The 9360-nt window shown below is 38.6% G+C and overlaps 1 pseudogene; it reads left to right on the top strand.

Moving 5' to 3' along the window:
• The first annotated feature begins 8707 nt into the window (after positions 1-8707).
• On the top strand, positions 8708-8825 carry LOC124557199 (annotated as a pseudogene).
• Positions 8826-9360: the final 535 nt, after the last annotated feature.

Genomic DNA, 9360 nt, shown 5'->3' with positions numbered 1-9360 from the left:
GAGTGCTGAGAACATAATGTAATAGTGGAATATTAATGGAAGCTTACATTAATAATTTATCGTGTAAGGAACATTTTGCTATAGTATTTTAGATGGGAACAAAACATTAAAGTGACTGTTAGTGGGTGTGGTGTAACGACGTATTAAGTTTCGTTTGTTATATGACCATGTGCAGACTTCGTCACCTACGTCAGTTACACTCACTTCAAAAATGATTTATATGCCTTTTTAAATTGTCATAGAATGGTTCTTGAACGAAACTGTAAAACATCAGTTGAGTCGTATGCAAAGAATTACATCACTTGGGCCAATTGGTTTTCGTAACTTTTTCGAATTTAAAGTTCGTTTGTTTCTCCTCAGAAAATTATATCGACACACGTTATCTTGATCTAATCGATATCAGAATCACACATTAAATAAACTTTTTAGATTCAAAGTTTCGGCCAACGCTGTCTGAATCAATAATCTTGTCAAATATATTATTAATCCGTTCACATAACTCTTCATAAATAAATCTTCAAGACACGTGTTTCAACTTTAGTAGTATACACTATTTTATTAGCTTCCTACACATACAGATGTGAACTTGAGCGTTGACAGACAGTGACTAACTTTTCAATAAGGTTAAGATCATTATGACGTCATTGTTGTACAAAAAGAGTATAAAAATTCATTTTTAATTTTTTAGAAACACGACGCAACAACTCGGTTCCAGGATCTTCTGTTGCTCCTTGGCTGTCGACCCGCGACGTATAGCGGCCAGCAATTTCCTCTCTGGTCGCGGCAACGAAGATGCTGTCCCCGTTCGTTGCGCCGATCTCTCCGTACATGAAACACATAAAAAAATACAAAACTTTTAGATAATTCACATTTATTACAAATAATAAGAAAACACATAAACAAAACTAAATTAAACTTATAGTCACCTGCAAACTGGGCTGACTTTGGTGGATGGGTGACGCTTAATTTCGTCCCACTACATACCCCACCCACAAGCTCAGTTTGTCAGGTTTTAACCGAAATTAAAACTTTTCAATATACAATATTTAACTGTTAATACATTTTTCTCACATTTTACGTAACCTAGAGCCCTTGCTCTTAGATAGATTTAATCCTTTTAATACGATATTGTTGTGACTATTTGTCATTTACTCTTAATTGTGCTATTATGGTAATTCGTAACCGAATATAGGGAGATTGCTCCTCTTCAGTTAATAGTTGCTAATAAATACCAATCTAGTACGTTCTTTAACGTTGTACATTAGGACAGAGCATTCAAATTGTGATAGATTAGTTATAGTTTCATTTATTTACTAGAGTTATTCTTTCCAAGAATGTATATTACCAATACGTTTCTCACAATAACTAATAGTACTATTTACTTTACGTCATTCTTTTCCCTAATGCCTTATTTATGCCTGAGGTCAAGAAGAAATCAAGCAAAACTTTCTTTAGAATCTCGGCACGGCTTTCTTTACCTTCGGACACCTTGTTGGGTAATGGCCATTTATTTAGGAGAAACAAGCGAGAGAGCCCCGTTTGGTGTGTTCTATATTAACACTATTACAAACCTCTATTAAAGGCACTCTGCTATGTTCTCGTGAGCCATATAGCTCTGGACGCCCATGGTCCCTAAAACTATCAACCATCCCCTTTGGTTCCTACTATCCGAGTAAATTTAAAATACGCAAAATTCCTTTTGACCTAAGAGCAAAAATTTCTTCCATATAAATCCCCCTTTGGGTTATCTTTCTCTTTTTGAAGTACCAGTAGATTATTGTAGAACACTTGTTTAAGCTTTCTGTTCTATTCTTTAAAATAATACGTAACTATCACGAAAAATTTCACATGAATAAACTATGAACGCTCTTCCGTATGTAACATATACTAAATATTAACTTATTTAGGAATGAAGAGTTTCATTTGATCAACACAATATAATCCTTTAATTACACCTGATGAAGGTTCCATAAGAAGTAATGCTTTGGGATGTACAATCTTATGTACAACATATGGACCTTCAAAGATAAAGAAGAATTTTCTACATTCCTTATCGATCTTAGAACTTTTAGGATGAGATCGTACTAACACAAGATCTCCTACCTGAAATGAGGGTTCTCTAGCCTATTGATTATAACTTTTAATTCTCCGTTCGGCATTTTTTTACAATCTGTTCGCAAACTTTTTCGTCTGGAATATCTTGTTGTATCTCATTTACTGGTGGCCAAGGTAAAGCAGCTAGTAAAGGCTCACCTATAAGTCGTTTGCCTAAAATTTCTATAGGTGATAATCCCGTCGTTAGGTGAGGCAATTCATTTAATATCTTTTCGAATTCAGGCATTAGTTTGGACCACCGAGTATATTTATGTGCACAATAAGTTCTACATAATCGTCCTAATTCTTTCATGACTCTTTCTACTAAATTACTTTGAGGGTGATATTTCGAAATTAAGATATGTTTGATTCCATATTGTCTTATCATATCTTGAAATCTTTGACTAATAAAGGCACTACCGTTGTCAGACATAAGTCGTTTAGGAATGCCCCAGTTAACAAAGTAATTTCGGGTGAGGCAGCGTATAACGCTTGCTGTATTCGCTCGTTTCAAAGTATACAGTTTCACATGTTTGGACCAACATTCCATTACAACAAACACATATGTTAATCCTCCTGAACTCCGAGGCAGAGGGCCGGAAAAATCTAATGACAGTAGATCCCACAAACCTCGAGGAATTACAGCATATAATTTATAACGCTTGGATTTGTTATTAACTTTAACCTTTTGACAGGTTTCACAAGCCCTAATAATACTTCTCACAATACGGGACATATTTTTGAAATAATAATACTTCATTAGATGTTTAATACATTTATGAATTCCGAAATGCCCGTAACCTTCATGAATATAAGTAATTAACTCGTCCACAACAGTTTCCGGAATGCAGATTTTCCATCTCTGGTGTTCCCTCTGTGCTTTCCAATACAACAAGTCGTTAAAATATAACCACACACCCCGGGTATTAACTGTTTCGTCCCCATTATTAAGGTTTTGTATAATTCGTAGAATAACATTTTTCTTTCCTTTATGTAATACGGTAATCCACTAATTAGGACTCGCATTAGATGACTTTCAATTAGTTTAGCACGGTTTAAATTCCATTCAAAATAATTCCTATAACCTCTCCACCGTTTAGAATATGGAGGAGGGGCTAACAACTCTAAAGTTAAGTGTTGTTGTTTTCGTCTTGACCAATAATTTTGTTTAAATTGCTTAACAAAATCATCCCAATCCCTGAATTCAGTTCTATGCAGTACTGCCCATTCCGCAGCTTCTGCTTCTAAATGTCCTATTACACATTGAATGCGTTTTTCATTACTCCATTTAGAAGATAATGATGTTTCAAAAGCTTTTATAAACATTATAGGATGAAGTTCGCCTCCTGGTTTGAATACAGGAAATCGACTTACTACATTTGAATTTGTCGTTATGTCATCCAAACATTCTGCGAGAGAAATAGTCGGATTTTGTTTAGATTTCAGAGACGGAGTTGCATCGGATTGGCTTGCCGTGATTGCTTTATTCATATTGTTGTCGTCTGAGCTAGCAAATTCGATGCGACTGTTGTCTCTGATTATGTTATTACCTCTGCTACCTGAAATGTTCTCGTTATTATCTAATTCCGGTAACCGTTTAGTAATTTCCTGTATCCGCATTTCTGTATTGGATACGCGACTAGCTAATATCGATTCTTCACTGTGCTCACGATGTGAACGCTCTGTACCTTCATCAATGTTATTATCTTTGGCAGTCTCAAGATTACTGCATATTTCAGTAATTAAAAATTTCATGTTTTCGATTTCGGTATGGTCCTTTTCTACTTGATGAGTTAATGTCTCTAATTCTACATTATCTATTGAAGAAATCTCTACAGGTTTGGTAGAGACCTCTTTAATAGATTTCAATAATTCTCTGCGAACAGTTTCTGTTTGCATAGAAAATTCATCTCGTAACATATCGTTATTTTTCTGTATTTCATTTACAACTAAGATATTGACACTATCTAGTCTCTCGGATAAGTCAGTAATATCGTGTCGCATGCGAGCTTTTTCCTCGCGCGATTCCTGGATATGTTCTTCTAACCTTTTACAATTATCAGCAATCTTATTACTAAGTCCTACTAATTTTTCCTGCATTTCAACTTTAGAAGACTCTATTTTATCACTTAATTCTCGACTGGTTTCATTAAGATATTCCTGCAACCTGTCTGTTGATTTTGTTAGCTCCCCTTTAAGTCTAGCAGTAGATTCCTCGTTAGACTGTTTTAATTCCTGTTTTAGTTCCTGTTTCAATCTAGCAGTAGATTCCTCATTAGACTGTTTTAATCTAGCCATAGAGTCTTCGTTAGACTGTTTTAATTCCTGTTTTAGTTCCTCTTTTAATCTAACAGTAGATTCCTCGTTAGACTGTTTTAATCTAGCCATAGATTCTTCGTTAGACTGTTTTAATTCCTCTTTTAATCTAGCAGTAGATTCCTCGTTAGACTGTTTTAATTTAGCGATCGCCCTAAAAAGGGCTCTCATGCTCCTATCGGACATAGATTGCTCTTCGTCTGACATTTCACTTCCCGACATTATTGAAAAATATTAACTATTTACACACGCAGATTTGCAATCAACAATCCTATAAAAGCACACTCCCTATGTACAACACTCCACTTCCAACTTGAAACAAACTCACCGGACACTAATATTGTAATTTGTAGTTCTCGATGATCAGTGTGCTGCTATGGGCTGCAGATGTAACAGCCGTCGATGCAGCCGCTGAGATGCTGCGACCCCGCTTCCGCAACCGGCAGGACGCTGAGTCGAACACCGGAAACGTCGCTGGCTGCAACCACGCCCGGCACCGCCGTAGACAGGCGAAGCCCTCAGCAACACCTCTAATACCAGCCGGAGGAACACCCCGCAGCTGACGTACTGGGCCTATTAGTTTAGGGAGAAAAAAGGTTGTCGGGGTTTGCAGCGTTCAGCTGCTGCCCAACAGATGCGACTTCTCGTGGAACAACCGCGTGACCGTACTGCTTGGCTGCACTCCGTCAGATGCCCACACCCGCGAAGTCGCCGCTGGCTGGTGAAGGCTCCAAGAAACTCGCGTTGACTTCCGAAGGACTCTTGATGCTTTGTTTCGTACCTGTGTGCCTTAGTTGCACACAAGTCCTGTTTCTAAGGTCGCCACGGTGCGGTGTAACGACGTATTAAGTTTCGTTTGTTATATGACCATGTGCAGACTTCGTCACCTACGTCAGTTACACTCACTTCAAAAATGATTTATATGCCTTTTTAAATTGTCATAGAATGGTTCTTGAACGAAACTGTAAAACATCAGTTGAGTCGTATGCAAAGAATTACATCACTTGGGCCAATTGGTTTTCGTAACTTTTTCGAATTTAAAGTTCGTTTGTTTCTCCTCAGAAAATTATATCGACACACGTTATCTTGATCTAATCGATATCAGAATCACACATTAAATAAACTTTTTAGATTCAAAGTTTCGGCCAACGCTGTCTGAATCAATAATCTTGTCAAATATATTATTAATCCGTTCACATAACTCTTCATAAATAAATCTTCAAGACACGTGTTTCAACTTTAGTAGTATACACTATTTTATTAGCTTCCTACACATACAGATGTGAACTTGAGCGTTGACAGACAGTGACTAACTTTTCAATAAGGTTAAGATCATTATGACGTCATTGTTGTACAAAAAGAGTATAAAAATTCATTTTTAATTTTTTAGAAACACGACGCAACAACTCGGTTCCAGGATCTTCTGTTGCTCCTTGGCTGTCGACCCGCGACGTATAGCGGCCAGCAATTTCCTCTCTGGTCGCGGCAACGAAGATGCTGTCCCCGTTCGTTGCGCCGATCTCTCCGTACATGAAACACATAAAAAAAATACAAAACTTTTAGATAATTCACATTTATTACAAATAATAAGAAAACACATAAACAAAACTAAATTAAACTTATAGTCACCTGCAAACTGGGCTGACTTTGGTGGATGGGTGACGCTTAATTTCGTCCCACTACATGGGGTGTACACCCATGTAAAGAAAAAGAATGTGACTGAGTAAACTGTAGCGTGGCTGGTAAAAGTATTTCCAGGCAAGTGACTGTTTTGAAAAATAACTGGACAGAACAACAGACGAGGACAACGGAAATTATGAATAACTGGGCCGGTCTATAGAAGAAGGATCGCTGGATACTGAATGGCTGAGTGGGCAACCATCTTGAAAACTGGATCAATCCCGTGTTTCATGTACTGTAGTAGGTGGCGTAGCAGATAATACCAGATAGTGCCGAATGGATCCGCAGGTGGCATCGCTAAACGCACCAGGTATATATATATTTAAAGTTGGCAAATAATGAAAAATTTTGATGATGGTCAAATTTTGGAAGAAAATTCACCCACTAAATGTAAAAATGTAAGTAATGTTGAAAGTAACTAAGAACCGATACAACACTATTATGTGAAACAAGAAACTTTCGCCGGCCGCGGTGGCCAAGCGGTTCTAGGCGCTTCAGTCCGGAACCGCGCGTCTGCTACGGTCGCAGATGCGAATCCTGCCTCGGGCATGGATGTGTGTGATGTCCTTAGGTTAGTTAGGTTTAAGTAGTTCTAAGTTCTAGGGGACTGATGTCCTGAGAAGTTATGTCCCATAGTGCTCAGAGCCATTTGAACCATTTTTGAAAGGAGAAATGAATTCAAACATGGATGAAATAAAAGAGGATGTTGGCAATATAAAGGAAGAGCTAGGGATTGTAAAAGAAAATTTAACCAAATTTGACCAAAGAACTGCTGAAGCAGAAAGTAATTGTGAGAGCCAGTTGAGTGAGGCTCATATAGAAAAAGATTCTAAATTGGAGGAAATAGCTAATCATTGTGAAACTGGCAAGGAAAATGTAAAAATATGTAAAGATCCGTTGGAAGCGATAAATACTAATTGTCAGAAAGTTCATAAGGATATCAAGACTAATTGTGATAAAAATAAAGATGATTTGAAAACACAGTTAGAACAGACAAAAGAAGCAGTGAATGGTTTAATTATAAAACTGGAAAGTAAAATAAAAAGCAAATGTACTACTATATTTAAGGGCAGTATGTTGGGAGTTAATGAGATCATGGATTCAGACTTACTTAAATTAAAAAATAGGTGAATCAAAGTGTTAGGGGAAGTGATCACCTTTGTATCAGGTGTTTCATCTTTCATTAGTTGTCAGAAATTTAACAATTTTTAACCTTTTGACAATGTACATACATCCAATGGACTATATTAGAGAATTTGATGATTTACCCAAGGGATGGAGTGATAGAGAGAAAATGTCCTTTGTAAGAGGTTTTATGAAAGAGGATGTTTATGGTTGGGCAGAAGAAGTAGCAAGTAAATGTTCTTCTTGGGAAGAATTCAGGAAGATCTTCCTATAAGTATATTCGTCCAAAGTAGGACAACAGAACATCTAGAGCGAATTTTGTGGTGGAGAAATATATGACCATAAGAGAGGCACAATAAAACTGTTTTGTCAATGCTGAATAAACAAACTCAAATATCTTGATCAGAATTTGGACAGTGAAAACATTGTCTTTGGGTTAGAAAGCAAACAGCCTCAAAGAGTGAAAGAATTGCCGTTATCTGCCCCAGAGGACATTTAAACAACTTTTTAATTCACGTGGGAAGAGTAGAAAGAGTTATACCTAATTCTGGGGAGCCAAGAACCCACTTCGGTAAGAGAGAATGGGAATAGAAGTAATTACCAAATGAATAGGATTGGTAGCTCAGATGACCAAAATAATCACAGGGATAACTGGTGAAGTAGTTGTAACAGATGAGGTAGGGATGGATAGACGTTCAGGTAACTTGAATGGAAGGAGAAGTGCTGACAAAAATCAGGATCAGGGAAACTGAGATTTCCAGCGGTTGAGGATCGAACTTGGGCAAAAGGGTGCAAAGAGCCTTGCAGTTTCAAATATAACACTGCTTATGTACCAAAATGTAGTGGCGTTAAGTATTTTATAAGGATAAGGACAATATATTCCCTGAGAATTATAAATATGGCCGGCCGCAGTAGCCGAGCGGTTCTAGGCGCTTCAGTCTGGAACCGCGTGACCGCTACGGTCGCAGGTTTGAATCCTGCCTCGGGCATGGATGTGTGTGATGTGCTTAGGTTAGTTAGGTTAAGTAGTTCTAAGTTCTAGGGGACTGATGACCTCAGAAGTTAAGTCCCATAGTGCTCAGAGCCATTTGAACCATTTATAAATATGGTAAGATAGCGGCTTGTACACCAGAAAGGAAATGGGCGGAATCAAATTATGTGCTAAATCAGAATGAAAATGAGTCAGTAGAGGTAAATAACACAGAAGGAGTAAACAGCATTAGAGTGGAAACTAGTAACTCTTGTTTGTAATTAAATTGAGCAATTTCCAGTAGTAGTGGTAGTAGTGGTAGTAGCCGAAGTGCACAAAATCCATTTGAAAATTGGCTTGATTAAACGGGTGGAACTGAAAACGAAAATACTATTCCACGGTTTTGAAAGCAATGGCGGTCAAGAGGAGATTCAGCAGCTGGAGTGTTCTCTCCTGTACCCCTGATATTAATGATCCTAAACGATTTGCCCATTGATTATAAGTAACTTCATGTCCCAAGCGGGCAACGGCCTTGCCGCAGTGCATACACCGGTTCGCGTCAGATCACCGAAGTTAAGCGCTGTCGGACGTGGTCGGCACGTGGATGGGTGACCGTCCGGGCTACCACGCACTGTTGCCATTTTTCGGGGTGCACTCAGCCTCGTGATGCTAATTGTGGAGCTCCTCGACCGAATAGTAGCGGCTCCAGTCAAAGAAAACCATCATAACGACCGGGAGAGTGGTGTGCTGACTACGCGCCCCTCCTATCCGCATCCTCAGCTGAGGATAACACGGCGGTCGGATGGTCCCGATGGGCCACTTGTGGTCTGAAGACGGAGTGCATTTCCCAATTGAGGTTTCATTTGCAGCAATAATAAACAATATATACGAAGACAGTAACTTGTTCTCGAAAGAACAGTTACTGTTGATGACCGTGCAGCTTTTCCCTGGAATAAATGATGACTAACTGAAAACCTCAGCTGCCGACAGGTGTTGTTGATATATTGTACATTATAGACATTTGCGCAACCACAAGGCTCAAGGACAGAGAGAGAGAGAGAGAGAGAGAGAGGGGGGGGGGGAGGGGGGCGAAGAGATGGACAGAAAGGGGGAGTGGAAGAAAATGGACAGGGAGAGGGGGAAGGAGGAAACGTACAAAGAGAGGGTTTCGGAGG

Source organism: Schistocerca americana, chromosome X, assembly GCF_021461395.2.
Source record: "Schistocerca americana isolate TAMUIC-IGC-003095 chromosome X, iqSchAmer2.1, whole genome shotgun sequence".
NCBI classification, from domain to species: domain Eukaryota; kingdom Metazoa; phylum Arthropoda; class Insecta; order Orthoptera; family Acrididae; genus Schistocerca; species Schistocerca americana.
This window is presented reverse-complemented; position numbering and strand designations above follow the sequence as displayed.